This window comes from Cervus canadensis, chromosome 28 (genome assembly GCF_019320065.1).
Source record: "Cervus canadensis isolate Bull #8, Minnesota chromosome 28, ASM1932006v1, whole genome shotgun sequence".
NCBI classification, from domain to species: domain Eukaryota; kingdom Metazoa; phylum Chordata; class Mammalia; order Artiodactyla; family Cervidae; genus Cervus; species Cervus canadensis.
This window is the reverse complement of record NC_057413.1, coordinates 24,319,827-24,342,451: the sequence shown is the minus strand read 5'-3', so window position 1 is coordinate 24,342,451 and position 22,625 is coordinate 24,319,827. Positions and strand designations below refer to the sequence as shown.

General features: G+C 41.9%; 1 protein-coding gene and 1 long non-coding RNA gene across 2 annotated transcripts in view; one reads left to right on the top strand and one right to left on the bottom strand.

Moving 5' to 3' along the window:
* Positions 1–10,874, top strand: part of LOC122429531 — a 35,931-nt gene extending 25,057 nt beyond the window's left edge. The window contains exon 6 of the long non-coding RNA XR_006266054.1: positions 10,423–10,874. This is a non-coding gene — a long non-coding RNA (uncharacterized LOC122429531). The remainder of the gene's footprint in view (positions 1–10,422) is intronic.
* RIPOR2 (RHO family interacting cell polarization regulator 2) overlaps positions 1–22,625 on the bottom strand; it is a 207,028-nt gene that overhangs the window by 146,190 nt on the left and 38,213 nt on the right. The window lies entirely within an intron of this gene.

Here is a 22,625-nt window from a genome sequence, read left to right as displayed (position 1 = left end):
AAAACACCCACTGCAAATAGAGTGGGATACCAATTTTGTGGGGAAAAATAGCTACACATACAGAAAAAATATACCAAGCATGGAATGGATTACCAATGTTTTCTATTTTTTGCTAGAAACTTCTCTGATCATTCTAAAAGGTCTACAGTGAACATGTATTCCTTTTTTGTATTTCTTTTCTTTTGGTGACATCACACGTGGGATCTTAGTTCCCCCACCAGAGATCAAACCCACACCTTCTGCACTGGAAGCTCAGTCTTAATCACTGGACCACAAGGGAAGTCCCTTTGTATTTTTTAAAATCACAATAAAGATAAGTATTTAATTAAAAAAATTTGGAACATCAGGCAAGCCATTTTAATTCTCATTTAAGAGCAAGGTCTGTCTCGAACATTAGAGGCAACTGATAGTAAATTTTTATCTCCAAAAGTAAAGCACTATAGATTCACATTTTATTGTTCAAATATAAGAAGAATCAGGGAAGTCATATGTAATAAATATTTTCTAGTTTTGATGAAAATCTTACTGATGGAAGAAAACAGTGAGTGGTGGAAGGGTAACTATTGTTCCTGCTGAGAGGCTGCCCTGATTTTTTGGTGGTTTCTAGAAATATCTTTTTTTTTGAAAGCCTAATTATTCAGCATGTACATGTATTGAGAACTAAAGTCATCAGTGTCTCAAAAAACGTTAGAAGTGTTTATTCAACTGCATACAAATCTTCTGTCCCCATCCCTGTTTATAATCTAAAGCTGCATAATCAACAGTGGATTCTGGGTACCAGCTTGAATGTCAGTCAAAACTCCAACGACATATGGTCAGTCAGGGCTGCTTGTTTATTTTGAAATAAACTCATGAAGGAAACGCAACATTCAGCCTATGAAGCTATGAGAGTTAAAGCTTCCCTACAACAGCCAGAGAGAGGTTTTGATATCTCATTAGGATAAATAAGAAAATCCTTTAAGGTGAAAAATGCTTTAAAACAACTGATTTCCCAAATATGAATCTAGTATGAATGAGTCTTTTCCCTTCTACATTCTATTTGTAGACTCTCCAGATGAATACATAGATATATAAATAACACATATATAAAAACACCAGGCCAATATGTGATAGTTCCAGAGCTATTTTTGTTAAGCTGAAGGTCACCACCTGTATGTATGGTTTTAGGCACATCTCTTAACTTTTCTGAGCCTGAATTTCCATGTTTTCAATATGAGGATGCTTTTAAATTTTAAAATTATGTAATTCAGTGAAGCCACCACTTTTATTTATACACTACACATAAATACATGCACACTTCACATGAATATATAAATACATAACATTTTAAGTAATTAATTTAGAGTCAGAGTCTCATTTATACCAAAGATCTTCTCTGAAGATAAAAGACAACTGGCTCAACCAATGACCATGAAAAAACGCCCCCTTCCCTCCCCAGCTTCCAAGCATCTTCTCATACCACATAACACAGTGTCTGAAAGTCTACCTTCAGAGATGTATTATTCAGGAGTAAGTCTGATTCATTTGTTGTCAGTAATGTTGCATGGTGAATGAAGGCCAGGAGCATGTGCTCTGGGTTCAAATCCTAAATTCGACTTCGTCGTGTGACTTGGGCAGGCTATTTAAACACTCATTTTTCAGTGTTCTCATTCATAAAATGGGGTGAATATCAGTACCTTTCTCAGGGGGTTATCATAAGAATTATGTCATAAGAATTATGACATATGTAAATTCCCTATAGATGGTCATAATTTCTTCTGGTGGGAGAATTTCAGAGCCATGTGAGCATCTCAGGGCAAGATGTGAAAAGCCCTCAGAATGGAAATGGTGGTGGAACAAAGCTGCCATTACATCAAATGCCGGAAATATTTGCTTGAGACTTAAGTGTACTCTATTGAGATGGACATATTTTGGGATAAAGGTTTAATATGGTTTTCTCTATTTCATGAACAGAAGATGCAGGAGACTCAGGTTTGATTCCTGGGTCAGGAACATCCTCTGGAGAAGTAAATGGCAACCTACTCCAGTATTCTTGCCAGGAAAATTCCAAGGATAGAGGAGTCTGGTGGGCTACAGTCCATGGGGGGGGGAGGGGGCGCGGTCAGGGACATCCATACACCTTTGGCATGTCACCAAGAGTGAGCAAAATCAGGACACCTGGCTATCTTAAATGTGATCCAATAATATAATGTTTTACAAATGTATGCATCTATAAAAAGGATTTTTAAAAAAATACATGAATTATGTACTTCCCTGATGTGAAAGTAAGATTATGGCTAAGCTATGGTTTTCCTCCCTTTCCCACTCTTGTTATAGCCACAAGTGCAACCATGGTTTGTGAATTAGGGAGGCAGTGGTCCCTCCCACCTGTCGGGTAAAGGGTGGATAAGGAGCACTGTGCACAGGTACATGAGGGATACAGGCAAGGGTGTCATGGGATCATGGCGGGCGTAGGGCCATTGAGGCCTCATTCTATTCCATTAGCCCGCCTCCCTTCCCCCAGCACCTCAGAAGCTTGCCTTGGCATGCTGTGGCTGGGCTCGGGGGAGGTAAGGGAGGTGAGTCAGTATCAGATCAGAGAAGCAGGGCGACAGCGGTGGGCACTAGCAGAGTGGGGAACGGGCACCCATCCTTTCTCTGGTTCTCTGAATGAGCACATTCATTCATTGTCCCAGGCTTCGATCTCAAATTCCTCTGCTTTGCTTCTCTGTGGGATAGTTTCTCCACCTCCGTATGAGATACAAAAACAGGGGTGGGTCTCAAATAGTTGAAATTCTTTTCTCTTTGCCACTGCTTTTGCTCTCCTCCATTTGAACAAAAGGGTGCAGAGTTTGGATGAAGACCAACAGGGTTATAAGGAATTTTATCTTTGGATAAAGCTTTCAATAGCTGCTTTCTGTGTCCTGAGAGCTCAGAGTTGCCTCGTGAGTAAGTAAAAGGCACTTATCAACCCAAACAAATATTTTCCCAGGTTTCCCTTCCCCATGGAGCCACACTGGATTCTAAAATAAAAACTGTCAGCATAAATTCTTGCTTATCCAGCATACTTCTGCCCCTCTAAAGCAGAAGGAATTCTGAAGTTAGGAAGGAAGGAGATAAGGTTGAATGACAAAGTATGAAATACAATGGAGGGGAGGACTCTCCCTTCATCTCTGTGGAATATTTCCTTGTCTTTGGCCCCAGGCTGGGTCTGTACTGAGCCTGCTCTGGCTGCAGAACTGGAAGAAGGAATCCATACTGAGTAGGCCCAGCGTCTCCTGGCCTGTCCCCAAATCCAAATTTAGCCTTGCATCACCTGCAGCCTGGTCTGTTCGGCTTTAGCGGAAAATACCATAGACTCTGGCTTCCCTGGTGGTTCAGTGGTAAAGTACCAGTGCTGGAGACACGGGTTTGATCTTTGGTCTGGGAAGATCCCCTGGAGAAGGAAATGGCAACCCACTCCAGTATTCTTGCCTGGAGAACCCCATAGACAGAGGAACCAGGTAGGCTACCGTCCATGAGGTCACAAAAGAGTCCGACACACACGACTGAGCAACTGAACGACCACCACTTAGGCTGTGGAACCATATTGCTTGGGGTCTAACGCCTGTCTCTACCGCTTTATATCTGTGCAACCTCGAGCAAGTCACTTAGCCTCTCTGTGCCACAGCTTTGTCATCTATAAAATAGAGTTCATAATAGTAACTACCTCAGAGGGTTGTTGCAAGGATTTGATGAGGTAATACTTGTAAAATGTTTAGGAGGTTTTCTGGTACCTAGTGACTGCTCTGTATGTGGTGCTTACTTTGCTGAAAGCCTACAGAAGCATGGAGAACGGGCATTAGTGAAACAGAGAGCTTGGCACATGGTCCCTGGGCTGGGCTTCACCTGTTTGATTTACAAGGAATGAACTGATGAAAAATGACCCTAATCAGAGTATGTGCCTCAGTGTCAAACTTTCAAAAATTGATGTCTTTACAATTGCTGACTTCTAAAAGACTTTTTTCTCCCTCTCTTTCCTTTTTTAGTAACAAAGGAAAAACATATTTGTGGTTAAAATTCATAAAATTCTAAAACATAGAAGATGAAAACCAAAAGTTTTCTTCCACAAAACCAATTTTCCAAAGGACTGTTAATAATTATTGGCTTTGTTCAAAAATAAGTAAACAAAATACAAAGAGTAATAGTTTTGTTTGGTTGTTGCTACTTCAGGATCCAAATTCTTTTAGTTCTGCAGAATGAATTCACACAGAATGAATTATTCAGTAGTGTGACTAACATGGCCCATGTGAACAAATTTAGTCATTTAGTAAGGGTTTTTTCTTTAGTTCTATTTCTAAGTGACTCAACTTGCCTTGTTACTATTGCCTTAGTAAGATTTATTCTTGCTTGGTGTTGCATTTTGCTAATTACACATTTCTGAGATCAAGCAAGCTTGACATACAAACTAAATATTTAAAAAAAATTTCTTAGTGTCTAAATCTCTTCATACATTAAAGAACATTCGATCTCAATGACTTGCTTACTGTGTGACTTCTGAAGAATCCCAAAACAGTATTTGGTCAATGTCCCTGTCATTCTCTACATATAAAATGGATGCCATACATTAGTTTGTCAGATGGTCATAATAAGGACTTTATATGTGTGAAATACCTCCGTTTAAAATTAGTTAGGAGATTGTATTTCTGCAAATTGTTAAACTGGATTTCATCAGAATTAAAAACGTCTGCCCCTTAAAAGACACTGTTAAGAGAATAAAAAGACACGCCACAGGCTGAGAGAAAAATCTTTGCAAAGCATGTATCTGTTAAAGGACTTACTATGCTGTTCACTCACTAAGTCATGTCCAGCTCTTTCCGACTCCATTGATTACAGCATGCCAGGCTTCCCTGTCCTTCACTGTCTCCCAAAGTTTGCTCAAACTCATGTCCATTAAGCTGGTGATGTCATACAACCATCTCATCCTCTGTCACCCCCTTCTCTTCCTGCCCTCAATCTCTCCTAGCATCACGTTCTTTTCCAATGAGTCGACACTTTGCATCAGGGGGCCAAAGTATTGGAGCATCAGGCCTTCCAATGACATTCAGGATTGGTTTCCTTGAAAGCATAAATTCTTCAGCGCTCAGTATTCTTTATGGTCCAACTCTCACATTTGTACATGACTCCAAGCCAGGCTTCAGCAATAGGTGAACCGTGAACTTCCAGATGTTCAAGTTGGTTTTAGAAAAGGCAGAGGAACGAGAGATCAAATTGCCAACATCCGCTGCATCATCGAAAAAGCAAGAGAGTTCCAGAAAAATATCTATTTCTGCTTTATTGACTATACCAAAGCCTTTGACTGTGTAGATCACAATAAACTGTGGAAAATTCTGAAAGAGATGGGAATACCAGACCACATGACCTGCCTCTTGAGAAACCTATATGCAGGTCAGGAAGCAACAGTTAGAACTGGACATGGAAAAACAGACTGGTTCCAAATAGGAAAAGGAGTACATCAAGGCTGTATACTGTCACCCTGCTTATTTAACTTATATGCAGAGTACATCATGAGAAACGCTGGACTGGAAGAAGCACAAGCTGGAATCAAGATTGCTGGGAGAAAAATATCAATAACCTCAGATATGCAGATGACACCACCCTTACAGCAGAAAGTGAAGAGGAACTAAAAAGCCTCTTGATGAAAATGAAAGAAGAGAGTGAAAAAGTTGGCTTAAAGCTCAACATTCAGAAAACTAAGATCATGGCATCTGGTCCCATCACTTCATGGGAAATAGATAGGGAAACAGTGGAAACAGTGTCAGACTTTATTTTTTGGGGCTTCAAAATCACTGCAGATGGTGACTGCAGCCATGAAATTAAAAGACGCTTACTCCTTGGAAGGAAAGTTATGACCAATCTGGATAGCATATTAAAAAGTAGAGACATTACTTTGCCAACAAAGGTCCATCTGGTCAGGTGAAGGCTATGGTTTTTCCAGTGGTCATGTATGGATGTGAGAGTTGGACTGTGAAGAAAGCTAAGTGCTGAAGAATTGATGCTTTTGAACTGTGGTGTTGGCAAAGACTCTTGAAAGTCCCTTGGGCTGCAAGGAGATCCAACCAGTCCATCCTAAAGATCAGTCCTGGGTGTTCACTGGAAGGACTGATGCTGAAGCTGAAACTCCAATACTTTGGCCACCTCATGCGAAGAGTTGACTCATTGGAAAAGACCCTGATGCTGGGAGGGATGGGGGGCAGAGGAGGAAGGGGATGACAGAAGATGAGATGGCTGGATGGCATCACCGACTCGATGGATATGAGTTTAAGTAAACTCCAGGAGTTGGTGATGGACAGGGAGGCCTGGCATGCTGCGATTCATGGGGTCGCAAAGAGTCGGACACGACTGAGTGACTGAACTGAACTGAAATGGAAAAACCATAGATTTGACTATATGGAACTTTGTCAGCAAAGTGATGTCTCTGCTTTTTTTTTTTTTTTTTAGGTCTGCCAAAACTTTTCTTCTAAGGAGCAAGCAACTTTTAATTTCATGGCTGCAGTCAACATCCTCAGTGATTTTGGAGCACCAAAAAATAAATAAACGTCTACCTTTTGTTCAAATCCCCCTGTTTTCTTACACATACAACTGGTCCAAACTCTGATATATTGGACAAATTACTCACAACTTTCTAATCTATCAAATTTGGGAATAATTTTATAATGGTTTCTATCTTAAAGAGTTATTGGGAGGACTAAATGAGACAAACATTTAAACACTTGGCGCTTATCTGACTTCATTATAAATGCTCAATAAAACACAGGCTTCACTTATTGTTATATTTACATGAACTCATCTCTGACTTAGGAAATAAAATCAGCCCCAAGATCTTAGCTCAGAGACTCTGTAGTAACAGAGGAAGAGAGGGCATCTTGGCCCTCTGCTTGGCCCTGGTACCCTGTCTCCCCAAGGAGACAGCTTGACAGAAATTCTTCTTGATGTCCTGTACATCCCACTGCAGCTGCTGAGACTAGTCTCGGAGACTTGAGGAAGCCCTGCCAACCACTCTGCCACCTAAGTTGATCAATTAAATGGACACGAATCTGAATGAAATGAAAAAGCAGTGGTCTTGGCATCTCCTCCTCTGGTAGAGCTTCCCATGCATGACACACAAGACTGGCATCACTTTCTTTGTGGTGAGCAATTCCACACCAAAAGGACCTTACTTTCTTCCAGTTGGGAGTGGGGAATTGACTTAAAACCATGAGGAAACACCACTATCTGAGCTGGTATCATCCTCTCAATATTTTCAACAGGGGCATCAATTCCATGGACAAGTTAATTTTCAATAAACTTGGCTAGGCTGATTTAAAAGGATAGAAGGCAACTTTACTGGGAGAAAAGGGGTCAGTTACCAACTGGAATTCAAGAGCTTCTTCTCTTCTCACACTGCCAGAAAATGGCCAAGAATGGCAGTTGTAGGTAAACTGGATTCTGAAAAGCAGGAGGTGGGACCAAGGGTTCCACAGGCCAAGTAATTAAAAATAAAACACCAAAATGAAAGAGAAGGCTGTAAGTGAGCAAAATCTCTTGACAATAACAAGTTGTTGACTGGCCCTGAATAGCTCAGCGGGACCACATTGTCCCAGGAAATACTAACCCAAGTGGATTATAAACCTGAGAAAGGAAGGCAGTTACTCAGGACACCGAGCCCTGACATGTTCTCCTGCTGGTGATGAAAGGGCCATTGACAAGAAGACTTTGTGTCCCCCCAGCCCCACCACTACCACACACACACATTTCCCATTAGAGATGACTAAGGAAGGAGAAGTAGGGGATTCTGGGACCACAAGGTCCCTGCTTAACATAAATCGAATTACTGTTCCTGGGTCCTAGAAAGAGAAACATCTGGACTGAGGCAGAAGGTAAGTCACTCTGGGAAAGTTCTGTTTTATTTCCCATGATTGCAAGTAGTAGTTAATATTGATAGAACTCATGATATAATCAATGTTCAACGGCTGTAGAAAGACTGGAATAATGTACTAAAATCATGTAAAATATAAGAGTCTGCCTGCCAATGGAGGAGATGTGGTTCAATCCCTGGGTCAGGAAGAGCCTCTGAAGAAGGAAGTGGCAATCCATTCCAGTATTCTTGCCTGGGAAACCCCATGGACAGAGGAGCCTGGTGGGCTACAGTCCATGTGGTTACAAAAAGAGTCAGACATGACTTAGTGGCTAAACAACAGATTATAAAGTCCTGTATTTAAGTCAAGATTTCAATTGCATGAACAAAGAATGGGGAAAATCTTGATTATATTTCAACATGACAAAAACAGGGGGAAGCACTGTCCAACCTTTTTCCATGGAATTTTCTATCAGAAGATTCATAGCGTACATTGCGTGATATTAATTATACTTCTCTAACACTTGTTATATGTTGGGCATTGTTGTAAGGCTTCAGGTATATTCATTCACTTAATCCTCCATGGTAGGTACTATTTTTATTGTCCTAGTCTCTTTATGGGGAAGCTGAAAGACAGAGTGAAGTAACTTGATCAAGGTCGCACAGCTAACAGAACTGGGATTTAAACCACTCTTGGCTGCTATGTCATAATGCCTCTCCGAGGATTTATAAGTAAAGAAATTGGCCTTACTTTGAATTAGAATTCCACATACTTTGAGCACTGAACACTTTTTTTAAGGTACCCCAGTTGTATCTCGTAGATTAGTATTTTTTGAAACAAGCAGGGAATTTGTGCTAAGATTAGTTGACGCCGGTGAAGACCAACAACATGGTATAGTTGCCTCCAAAATGAAATACATGCCCAAAAAGACAATTTTTTTCCCAGAGATGTAGTTGTTTGACTGTGTGTTCTGTGCTTATCCTGTCTTACCTAGAACATTCTGCTCAGAGTTGGGCATCAAGTTTTCCCATAAACCAAAGATGACCAAGAGTCACCTGAGCATCACTATTAGATGAGAGACAGCAGATGTGGCTGGGGACTGTAGTCTGGAGTGGGGCTGAGAGGAAGATATTAACTTCTTTAAGTATCTGAAGGGCTTCTGGGTATTCCTTTAAGGACAGAAATAGGATTAACAGGGAAAAGTAATAGAGAAGCAGTTTTCTACTCAGAGGGAAGAATTTTTTAGACTATGAAAGTGAAAGTGAAGTCGCTCAGTCGTGTCCGACTCTTTGCAACCCCATGAACTGCAGTCCACCAGGCTCCTCTGTCCATGGGATTTTCCAGGCAAGAGTACTGGAGTGGGTTGCCCTTTCCTTCTCCAGGGGATCTTCCGGACCCATGGATCGAACCTGGGTCTCTCGCATTGTAGGCAGATGCTTTTACCATCTGAGCCACATAACAGGCTTCTTATGAAGTTTCCGGGATGGCCAAGCAGGAGTCAAGGCTGACTGATATGGCCACCGAGACAGCTGGGGTATGGCGGAAAGAGTGTGGTCAGAGGACCATAGTTATAGGACTGACATTTCAGCCAGTCTCGGTTTCCCATCAGTCAAATGGAGGTAAAGACATATATTTCATAGCATTCTGTAAGTTGGGAGGGTGGAAAGAGGTTGAAAGATGGAGTGCCTGATGGGTGGTATCATATGGGAAATTGTCTTGAAGATGCAATGGAAGTATAAAGTACATATTATCAGATAAACTATTCTAGAGGTCACAGAACAGAGAGGTTCCCAGGACAAATTTAAAGGTTCAAATCACATATTTGATCCAATCATTTAAAAACACAAAAGAGATGCAAAGGGGGGTAAGGTTGAGTCTCATCAGTATGCTAACTATAGGGTTACAAGTGGAGTGGAGGGACTGTATGGTGTAAAGCCTGGGATGAGCAATGTTCACAAACCAAAGACACACCAAATTGCCAACAAACTGACTTTGTCCCCAGGGACAAGTGCCCTTGTCCTTTGGTAGCAAGTGAAGCATACACATGGCTTCCCTGGTGGCTCAGATGGTAAAGAATCCTCCAGCAATGTGGGTGATCCAGGTTCGATCCATGGGTCGGTAGGATCCCCTGGAGAAGGGAAAGGCTACCCACTTCAATACTCTTGCCTGGAGAATCCCCATGGACAGAGGAGCCTAGTAGGCTATTAGTTGTTTAGTCGTGTCTGGGTCTTTGCCAGCCCACGGACTGTAGCCCACCAACCTCCTCTGTCCATGGGGATTCTCCAGGTGAGAATACTGAAATGGGTCACCATGCCCTCCTCCAGGGCATCTTCCCAACCCAGGGATCAAACCCAGGTCTTCTGCACTGCAGGTGGATTCTTTACCATCTGAGCCACCAGGGAAGCCCCATAGCACACATGTCACGGGATAAATCAGAAAGCCCTGGAGGTGTGTCAATGTCTTCACTACTCAGAGCATCACACCTAAATAGAACATTCTATCCTTCTCCATACTGATAATGTTGATTAATATACTAACCAGCCCTAAACTGTCTTGTCATCAACAGATGGTTCCTGTTTTTCCCTTACACTCATCCAAAGGCCCTTGCTACAAACTCTGAAATTGAGTTTTAGAAGAAGCATCAAAGAATCTCAAAAACAGATGGTATCTGACACCTACCAGATTCTACCCAAGGACAGAATTAGAATTTTCAGGATTCTTTTAGTTATGAAGTAGAGTTTAACCCAAGATCACAAAATAAGAACTAATTACCTAGGGCTGAAATAATGAACTTGATTGTGCTTAATGTTTCATTGTGAATTACTCCTTAAGACATCTTGATCTCTCAGCTGAACATTGAACACATTTTCACTTGGAGACTTGTCCTAACTGATCCCTAAGGTTTCAGAAAACTTTCTATAAAGGCTCTTCTGATAAGCTGTCAAGAAAACTCAAACAATAATGACTCATCATAAAAGATGTCATATATTGATTGATCTACTTAGAAAAGTAGTTAAATGCTATTCAGGGTATACTTACTGCTTTTTAAACTAATTTTTGTGATATAGTTAACTGTATAGGTAATATCTCTTTTTGTACTTATATAAATATTTATAAAATAAGACAAGTACCTCACAAAACATACTATATCAGAAATAAAATTTTCAGTCTTGGTTTTTTCTGTATATTTTTTCATAATGAAAGGGTTGCCTTATCTAAAAATTAATGATATTTGTGGTCAGACTGTATTACGCTGTTTTTTAGACTATGTCTCAATGCACTCAAAAGATAATGGTCTTCTGGACCTGTCAGAGGATATGATGAAATCAACTTTAATAGGTGGACAATTACACAAACATCACAAACAATGCTTCTGCTAAGGAAGCACAAAAGATAAATCAACAAATTAAGAATGCAACACCAAAAGAGGAACCCTGACACTGCAAAGACAATGGAGCAGATGAAAAGATGGGACGTCTGGATGTACAGAGCTTCATGTAGCTTCATGGTCTGGAGAAGGCAATAGCGAGTCACAGCTCTGGAGCTTCTGAAAAGACTGGACTGAATGGACTCATGTTGATACAGGTGAATTGTTTAAAAGATGCTATTTCCATACTGTTTACCATAATAATGATGAACTATAATAACACATCTATATGATACGTTAGAGTGGAAGAACTGAATATTCTAAGTGACTTGCAATGTGCGTTTGTTGCCTTGCTGAGAAGACAAAGCTATGCTGTAGAAGAAAAAACCAAATAGGATGGATGCAACTTGTAAGATGTGCCAAGTAAACACAGGTAGTAAGAAGAACATGAGTTTGTTAAATGTAGATAGAAAAGAATGAATAAGCCAGGAAAATCCTAATATTCATGAAGTAATAAATATACATGAGACATATGAAGCACTAACAAAAAAATTCCAAATACTCAGGATACAAAATACACAAACTCAATGTTCATAAGGCCTTCATTTGGCCAACACTGGTGTCAGCCATCATTGCCTATGCATTCTCTTTCCATGAACTACAAATAAAATGTATGGTTCTTCAGTAAGCTAATTAATGACCAAATTAACGAGAAGGGCATACTTGTTCCCATTCCTGTGTTTCTCTGATGGTATATATCACTAGCTCTAGGTATTTTTTGCCTGTGGACCCCTTTGCTCTAACCTCAGTGGCAGTTTTCACAAACCAAAGTATCAGTGGTGAAGGCTGATGTGTGTAGGAGAGAGAAAGACTGTGTGAGAGAGAGAAAGAACAGATGAATTTTGCACACCCTAGGATTCAAGTGCCATTCAGGTCCTTCCATCCCATTTACACCATATATTGTGCTATTACCACTTGCTTCTCCCTGTGTATTTTAAATTTACTTAATAACCCATATCATTTGAGCATTTTAATTTGATCTGTGAGCCATTCTGTTGTGTGACCTCTGGGGTAGCTTGCCTGGTAGTGTACTAGGAGGTACACACTGCATCAAGGCAATTTTCCACAAGACAGATGAAATCCAGGATTCTGGAACCTTAACAGCTGTTACAGTCACGTCCCCCAGCTAGGTTCCCATGGGACAACTATTCAGCATCTGAGGGCTATCCATGGAATCCCCCCTGGGGATTTAGGCCCGTGGAATTCATAACGAAATCTTAATCCAAGTGTTTTGGGCCACTTGGAGTGATGAAAAGTTCTTCTGCTTAGATTATGTGTTCACCAAAACTGAATAAGTGGCATCCTCATCACTCAAACTCGTAACAAAATTATAGCTCAAAAGATCAAGGGGGAAAAAGAAATAGCATCCTGGAGACAACAGGTCAAGAGAAGAGTTATATGAACTAGCCTAATCTCACTCTAGGCCTTCCCGTGTCCCTCTAGCTATACCTGATTTCTGGGATAAGGAAGGATTCCACAGAGAAAGCTCACAAATGGACTCAGGGTTCCAACTCCTTTTTTTGTTCACCATCACACACAAAAAAAGCTTTCACCTTTGTGGTGAAATCTCTGGTCCTTAGCACCAAGGCCTGGGTTGTGGGGGGAGGGGGAGGGGTGGGGGGCAGGGAGGGGGAGGGGTGGCAAGACAGAGAGCCAAGCACTCCACCTGGTGGTCAGAAGGTTGTGTTAACAAGTTTTTGCCAAAAACTGGTTGCATTTTTTTGTGTGTTCAGTGGCTAAGTCCTAAATGACTTTGCGACCCCATGGACTGTAGCCCACCAGGTTCCTCTTGGGATTTCCCAAGCAAGGATGCTGGCGTAGGTTGCCATTTCTTTCCCCAGGGGATCTTCCTGACCCAAGGATTCTTTAGCTCTGAGCCACTGGGGAAGTTGCACTAAGTGTTATTTAAGCAATTGATAATGATTTGTCCTCTCAAGGGCTCTCCAAATGGTCACAAGGTAGGACACTATAGAAGGAGACCCTTTCTTTGGAAGTCAGATGGCCTGGGTGACCTCTAAAGTCCACTCTAAATCCTAGTTCTTATAAAGCTTTCCTAACTTGTGTCACAAATGCAAAAGACATTTCAGGCAGTCCTCACTTTGTACGATTCCAATATGCGTGAATTTCCATTTCCATGATTTCGTTAAGTAACACCAGTTTCTCAACTACACGGTTCCCGTTTCAGCTCCTGCAGTGTATTAACCATGAGTGATGGTACAGATACCAACTTCACTTAGAGCCTTCAGCCCACAAATCACTTACAGAAACGGCAGATCTGCATCAGGGTCCGTGACTAGGCATGTCAGTCTGCACAGACAGCGAAGTGCGTAGTTTTGTTGCCTCCTTATTGCTCAGTGATAAAGCCATGTGACGATCTCACTGAAATGGATAATGCAAAGAGGGAACCGGCCAACAAATAGAGAGATAAAAGTGATAATGAAATTATCAATTATAAATTAAATTATAAGTGAATTATAAATGAAATTCCAACTGAATGTAAGGGGAGTTACAGAAATAATAACTGTGAGAATACTGACACTGAAATACCGGAGAAACTCTAGACCTGCGGTCAGGAGAACGTACTGAATCAATGAGGGAGGGGATGAGGATGCCCTAACAGGAGTGACACCGGCAGAAACACCTCATTAAAAAACTCTCACGTATATTTTACGACACTGAAAGCACAAAGGACAAAATGCTGGAAGCTGACGCATATTTAGAAAGGAATATGACAATTTGCCAAGGTACAGAAGATGCTTGCTCCATACTGTACATTATACAGAAGTCAAGCACAGTTTAAACTACTTTTGATGTTTCTCACAAAGAAATAAAAACACTTTAATCCTCAATATTTCTAATGTTTAAATTACACTCGACTAAATAAATATTAGTTTTACAATGTTTTCATTTTCCTCCTTATAACTGGCAGTAAGAGAGTTTTTAATGTTTTGACAAACATTTTTAGTTTATGGAACAACGTTCATTTTCCTATTGATTATTAAGATAACTTTGTATGATTTCAGCTTACACAGTCATCTTTAGGGTCCTGCATAACCATTCAAAGTGAGCACTGTCTGCAATCTTTAAAGCGGGATTACAAACTCAAATGACTTCTAGAGCCAGGAAGGTCAGGCAAATGAGGGAAGCAGGAAGGTAAGAGTCGATACGTGACCACAAATTCCCCGGCCTTTGTGGGAGATGGTGGAGACTGTGCCCTAGAGAGCTTTATCCTGTCTAAGAAAGGCAGCCTCTGCTCAACTCTATAGAGAGCCGAGCCAGGAGAAATGCTGGCCAGGGTTGCCAGATCTGATTCTTCAACTGCTGCCTGAAATCTGGATGTGAAACCTCACAAATTTTCAACAAAGACAGTGTTTCAAACGTTCAATGTTCTGTGAACCAAAGAAACAAATGGATCTAGGTGACAGCCTTTATTTTAAAAGCCTGCAATAGAGCCAGGTCAGATGGCAGATAGCGGTCAGAGGTTTAGGACTAGGAAGGCTGGGAAGTCAGATGGTAAAGAACTGTTAATGCTTCCTCCCACCTCTTTGGTTTATCTGTGGGCAGAGCGAATCTGAGACTGTCACATCTCTGGAAGACAGTTCACTACCTGAACGCATGTGGGGCACCTGAAATGGAGAACTCATTGTTATCACGTCCACGAGGTGTCGTGAAGAAGAAAGATCCTGAAAGGATAGGAAGTAGGAAGTTCTGCTGGGTATGTGAAATAGAAACCACATAAAATAGATGGGTGGGGACCCCCCCAGTGGAGGGCTGCAGGGAGGGGGAGCCTAAGGGGACCACCTCGAGAGAAGGCGGAGCGACTGTCAGGAGTGAGCAGTCAGGCACAGAGGCAAACTTCAACGGCCTCACTGTGCGTTTCCCCCCACTTCTACTTCATATTTATTAGGTCATACCCTGAGGCCCTGAACTGCTTCTGTTTGCCCGTAGACTTGGCAAACTATGTCTCAGGTTTTTTTAATAAGACTAGAGATTGTCAAATTGATTTTTATAACCATCCTTAGATACCTGAGGGAGATTAACCATCTGGAATTTCTATTTAGACAAGTAACAGCAACTTCAGCTCAGACAATTGAGGACTCTGAGTTGGAAGAAATCCTAGAGGCCACTTAGCCAAACCCTCAACCAAAGCAGGAATTTCCCTTTAAAACCCTTGGCCAGAGATCAGCAGCAGGCTTCTGCCTGCAACACTCCCCCAAACTTGCTTCACCTTCAGTAAATCCGATCTGCAGCCTCACATACATACTTCTGACATGCAAGAACAAGACAGATGCTAAGAGTTTGACCACCTACTTGCTCAGAGAACAGGACATTTGCAAATGGAGGGCTTGAGGATAACAGAGTACAACTGCAAACAGAAGATCTGGAAGGCAAATGTGATTACTCATGTAATGTATCATTTTCAGTTTGACAAGAATATCCACCTGATGAGGAATCATCATGAGAGCTGAAACCAATTTTTGGTGAAGAGTGAGCATATATAAACAAGGCCACTGCATTTTGGGAGTCATTTTCTTTGTGTTTTGACTCTATACCAAAGCACTGCTTCTTTTTAGAAATGCTTTATTGATAGTGTTACAGAGAACTTAGGAAAAACATGCATAATCCTATACATGAATATACTTTTCCTTTGACATCTTTCTTCCTGATCAACTCTTGCTCGAATACACACATAGTTTTACACAACTGTCATGAAAAGGTTCATATTATTTGATTTTGAGGAAGACACTGTCACTGTGTTCCTAAATACTCATTTCCCCCTTCTTTCTTGTTAATAAAACCCTGATCTTGCCTCTAAATGGCAATGTGCCTGGTCCCAGGTGATGAATCAAGTTTGGTAACCAATTGTGATCATCCTGTTCCTCACTTTCCTTTACAGTTAGGGGGTGACCTGTGAACCAAAATTGGCCAAAGAGACATAGGAAATTCCTGCTGGGAGTTCTGGGAACATTCTCGCTTTCATCATAAAATGGAATTCCCTTACCCCTTCTTCTTACATCTGTCAAAGACACGATGGCTAGAGCTTTGACAGCCATTTTGTGACCAAGAAGAAAAGCTCAGGGGACTCACAGAGATGTTGGTTTTGAAGCAACACTGAAACTGGACTTCTCAGTTTATGAGAAAAATAAACTCTATTTGAGTCACTGTGGTTAGACTGTCTATTATAGTTGAATATAATTCTAGATGATTAAAACGTTTTGCTTTTACTTAATTCTTAGTCTTTGCGAGAGGTCATAACATTTAATTTTGTTGATATGTAATTTAAAAGAGGATGTTTTATCATTGAGTAGTTTGCTTTTAGTTATTTGATGTTACAGACAATGCTTCAGTAAGCATCTTTGGGCATTTAGAGTTTTGTTTCTATCAATAATGCATTAAAGGTTATGAGTATCTTAATGGTTCTTAAATTGTTTTGCAAAATTGCTTTTCTGAAGGATTATATAAATGTACAATACCTCAAAGTATATAAACAAATTAATTTCACCATAATTTCATCAGCAATGGGTCTTACCATTATTTTTTGGCTGAATTTTTTAGGTATAGGATGCTACTTCAAGTGTTCTTTAATTAACAGCTCGGTTTTAATAGAAAGTTTGTGATTTGTATAAAAGAGCTGAGAATTAGGCCAAAGCTCTCTGTGAATATGCAGGCTTTTGGCCACCCTTTCTGGATCACCTCTTCTTTTTATTATGAGGGCTGTGCTGGAGAGCAGGATCCCAGCCTTATCCAGCCTCTCAGCTCCGCTGTTTGTCTTCCCTCTGAAGTGATGTTCAGCCTGGATGTGCACAGAGACCTTCTCTGGCATTGATTGTGGCCACTGAGAAGGCCAGGGCCCCAGCAGCAGAATCTGCTGAAGAGGCAAAGTGAAAGTCCAAATGAGTCCATGAAGACGCAGGAGAACAGTTCCGGAGAAGAACCATTTGGCAGGACCCCTCTATGTCGGCAGTGACAAAGAGGGTTGGGCAAAGGGGACGCAGCCCATGGAAAGGCAGGCAACCACGGGAAGGGAGGGCTCTGGTCAGCCAGGCCTGGTCTGGGCAACTGGCAATCCCTAAAGCCTAACCCACGCCTTTGTACGGTTTGTCATCCTCTAGACTCTGCCCAAGGAGAATGAGCTAAGCAAGCCCGGGAATGGCTGCAGGGCCAAAGCATCGCACCACCCAGGGGACACTGCTCACACAGATGACAACACACCAGGCACCCTCTGCTCAGTCCAGTTACAGCTCCCAAGTGTGACGAGGATGGCATGACCGCAGTGGGCTCACCTCCCAACATCACTTCTCTGTTTAAAATACCATCCTTGGCTCCCCTTGTCCCTACAGTTCAAATCCTGAGCATTACGTCCTTCATGACGTGGCCCTATGGACCCCCCCAGCTCTGTACATCTTTTCCCTCTTCCCCATCACTTTTCCTGTTTCCTTTAACATGGGCAGTCCAACCACGCTGATACCTTGACATTCCCAGACAACGCCACTTACTTTCAATACCCACCCTGGAGGTTGCCTCCTCTGGGAAGTCTTTCCCTCAGTGCTCCAGGGAAGAGCAAGCCACTTCCTCCCTTGGGAAGCATCCCCGTGTCACCCCGACACGTTGCAGGGGCACAAGCTTCTGTTCTAGCACTTACTCTATTGTAGGGAGTTTACTTCGCTGTTGTACCGTGAGGTCCCTGTAAGGCAGAGCCCTCAAACTTGCCAACTCTGTGTCTCTAGCACACAGCATAATGCACAACTCCAGGTGGTACACAACAAATGTTTACTAAATTAGTGACATTTTTCAGGTCTAACTGGTTTTGGAGTAAAAGGTATTCTTCAGCAGCAATCATATATATGCTCAGGAGGCAACAAATGTCCCTTCTTACTCTTACTGTTCCAATTGCGGGATCACTAGCAAGGTTGAATTCCCATGGTTTTCAAAGTTGGCTACTCTTTGGACTTCCCTGTGGAGCTTATAAAACTCCCAAAAAGCACAGCACAATTAATTTTTGTGGAGGGAGGTGGGCATTTGTGCTTTAAGGACTGCCCTCTCCCCCAGGTGATTCTAATATACAGCATCTAGCAGAGAACCACTAGTTTAAATAATCCTGAATAGTTAGTTAAAAAAAGCTTTTCTTGTGTGCCGCCATGTTGTATAAGCACTGTGTTAGGCATCTGGCAGTGGGGTGTGGTGGGAGCTGGTGTTTGCCCCTAAGGCTAGCCTCAGAATTTTTATATTAGTCATGGTATTTGCCCTGAAGAAACTGCATTCCTTACAGTTGCAAGAGACAATAGAAAATGGTCTAAGATGGTATCTAAATTGTATGGTTTAGATTAGGGTTTCACAACAGTGATGTTTTGGGTTAGATAATTCTTTGTTGTGGGGGGCTGTCCTCTGCATCATTGGATATTTAGAAACATCTTTGGGGCTGTATTCACTAGATCTACACCCCTGTCTCCATCACCATTCTTAAAAAAACAATAATGTGTTCAAACACGGCCAAATGTTCTCTGGGACTAAACTCATGCCTTGTTGAGAACCACTGATGTTGATTTAGGCGTTGCGTTTGAACAAGACCCCAATGACTTGTATGCACATTAAAGAGAAAAAAGCACTATCCTAGAGCATTGGTTCCCAAAGTGTGGCCTCCAGTCAGCAGCATCACCTGGGCATTTGTTGGAAATCTATATTCTTGGGCCCCACCCTAGATGTTCGGGTTTCCTTTATGGTTCAGTTGGTAAAGAATCTGCCTGCAATGCAGGAGACCTGGGTTGGGAAGATCCCCTGGAGAAAGGAAAAGATACCCACTCCAGTATTCTGGCCTGGAGAACTCCATGGACTGTACAGTCCATGGGGTTGCAAAGAGTTAGACATGGCTGAGTGACTTTCACTTCACCCTAGATGTACTGACTCTCAAACTCTGTTTTAATAAATCTGCTAGGTGATGTTCATGCACATTCCATTTTTAGGTACACTACTAAATGATCCAAAGAGGGATGGAAGATTGAATGCTTTGGAGCAATCAGAAAATTCTCAGGAGCAGAGCTTGATTTGCGGGTGGCAGGAGGGTACTACAGGTGAAGGAAACAGCATTAGACAAAGATTTTCAGATGCAAATTAGCCTTTACTCTGAAACTGCCAAATGCCTCATTATTTCCTTTGATTTTTTTCTTAACTTCCTCAATCTGTTTGCTTTCTTGAATTTTGGATTTAAAACTATTTCTTGGGCAATTTATGCACTATGATATGTTCATCAACTTACTCAAGTAATTCTTTGAGAATCTCAACAAAACAAACGATCACTTGTAAAAAAAACAGGAGTGTGTTTTTGAAAAGTTGTGCATAATCAAATATTTACCTTCAGACATCTATACAAATCACTATATATTTATATAGGTAGTCCTCAGTCACAGGGATTTTATATTGTGGACTATTTTTATAAAGTTAATAACAATGTCCTTAATTGATACTTTTAGTGGATTTCTATGGCAGACCTAATATCCCAAATCTACCTTCAAACCTGCAGCTAGGCTGAGATTTCTAAATAAAAAAATCTAACCCCTTTATTCCTTTACTTAAAATCTTTCAGTGATTCTTTATGGCCTCAGGACAAAGTCCAAACTCCTTACTATTTTTTATAGGACCTTTCACTACCTAAGCTTACCTATTGTTCTAGTTTCATGTATAGATTAAATTATGGGCAAAAAAATCCAAATGAACAAATATAAAAAATGTAGATAGAGACAGGCTATCTGCTGATGCTTGTTTAGTGATCCGTATTATTGTGCAATGGGAATGCTAATCAGCCCAAGTTTGCCCAGGCAAGGTGGTTTATGATGATTGACAGTGGCCTGTGACCAGACTGAGCATTGTGGAACTTTATATGTAGTCATGTTTTTTTTGACTGTAGAACTTGTATTACTTCTTCCACTTGATTCAACCTATAGAGCATTTTGGGGTAAGAGTATATAAGGGTGCACACACACACATATCTAATACACACACACACATATCTAATACACACACACACACACACATATACGGGCTTGCCTGGTGGCTCAATGGTAAAGAATCTGCCTGCAATGCAGGAATGAAAGCCCCTCAGTCATGTTAACTCTTTGTGACCCCATGGACTGTAGTATGCCAGGCTCCTCTGTCCATGGAATTCTCCAAGCCAGAATACTGGAATGGGTAGCTGTTTCCTTCTCCAGGGGATCTTCCCAACCCAGGGATTGAACCCAGGTCTCCCACATTGTGGGCAGATTTTTTACCAGCTGAGCCACCAGGGAAGCTGAAGAATATTGGAGTGGATAGCCATTCCTTCTCATGAGGATCTTTCCGACCCAGGAATCGAACTGGGGTCTCCTGCACTGCAGGCGGATTCAGGAGATGCGAGTTTAATCACTGGGTCAGGAAGATCCGCTTAGTAACCCACTCCAGTATTCTTGCCTGGAGACACCCATGGATGGAGGAGCCTGGAGGGCTACAGTCCATAGTGCCGCAAAGAGTAGGACAGGACTGAAGCGACTGAGTACACACACACACACATCTATGTATGCATATATATATATATACACATATACACACACAACCATTTAAGTACCCATACACACACACATGCTTGCTTCAGGTTCCAGTATGGCTGCACATAGCCCTGAATCAGACCATCCCACCCTCCTATTTGATCTAGGAGACCTGATGAAGGCTGATCAGGGATCCTTGGGGACAGTGACCGGCATGGTGGGGAGAGAAGGTTGGCTGCCTGGCTCAGACTTCCAGCTCTAAGGGAACTTCGAAACCTCTCACCCCACCCCTCACCTCCACACCCCTCTGTCTTCAGGCCCAGCCTCCCAGCCATCTGTATAACCCAAACACTATGGTTTCTCCCGACTCTAGTCACGCAGAGAAGGTTCTTACCAGTGTCTTTTTGCTGAGCTAACTTCCACTTTCACTTTACTTTTGATTAGAGGTTGCTTCCTCTAGAAGCCCTTTCCTGACTCCCAGAGGCTGCAAGACTAGTTAGGTGTCCTTCCTGTGGGCTCCATAGCACCCTGCGCTGCCCACGTGTGCCTCACTCGTGGCTCCCCAGTATAAATGTTCACGCGTCTCTCTCCCGCACTGGACTGTCTGGTCCTCGCGGGAAGGGCTGCCTCCTCATACCCAGTGTGCTTGACACAGAGTAAATGCCCCATGAGCCATTTATTAAATGAATAATTAAATGAATGAATATCTGGGTTGAGGGGCTTTGACTCGACAATAAATACCACACTTTTCCCCTCAAATTAAAATTACCTAGCAAAAACGTTGGGCTACATTATTTGTTTTAAATACAGCCAACCTTTGGTTTCTTCCCGCGCTCTTTTCTTCTCTGTTCTTTGTAGAGCTCTGAGTCCCTCTCGGGGGAACAGCAGGCATCACCCCGGAACCTGGCGCTGAGCCGGCCGCACTGAAGTCCTGGCAGCGCGTGCCTCCTGCGCCAGCAGCAAAGAAAGGCTGGCCCTAAACACCCTCGTGGCCGTGCCGATGCCAGAGACAGACCCAGGAGTCAAGGAGACAAAGAACATGCTTTCTATACCTGCACTGGGCACTGTTTACCATTTTTGTAGAGGAGAACCAGTACAACACATTCAGGAAAGGGGCTGACCTCGATTTTTTCAAATATAATTAAGGATATTCCCTAGTGATGGCTCACCTAGAATTCAGTTCATTTGGAGCATGTGCAGGTGGGCAGGGGTAGGGGAATTGGATGAAGGGGGTAAAGAGGTACAAACTTAATGGAGAAACAGACATAGAGAACAGAATTATGGACATGGGGAGAGGGGAGGGGAGGGTGCTTCTCTTTTTTATGGAAAGAGGAACATGGAGACTCACATCACCATATGTAAAATAGACAGCCAACGGGAATTTGCTGTATGGCTCAGCAAACTCAAACAGGGGCTCTGTATTAACCTAGGGGGGTGGGATGGGGAGGGAGACGGGAAGGAGTTTCAAAAGGGAGGGGATATATCTATACCCATGGCTGATTCATGTTGAGGTTTGACAGAAAACAGCAAAATTCTGTAAAGCAATTATCCTTCAATAAAAAATAAATTAATTTTAAAAAGGGGGTACAAACTTCTAGATATAAGATACACCATGATAAATACAATTAACACTGCTGCACTTTATATATGAAAGTTAAGGCAGGAAATCCCAAGTTCTCATCCTGAGGGAAAAATGTTTTTTTTTTTTAATTTAATTTTGTATCTATATGAGATGATGAATGTTCACTAAACTTGTAATCATTTCATGATGTATGTAAGTCAAATCATTACTGTGTACATCATACATTTATACAGTGTTAGATGTCA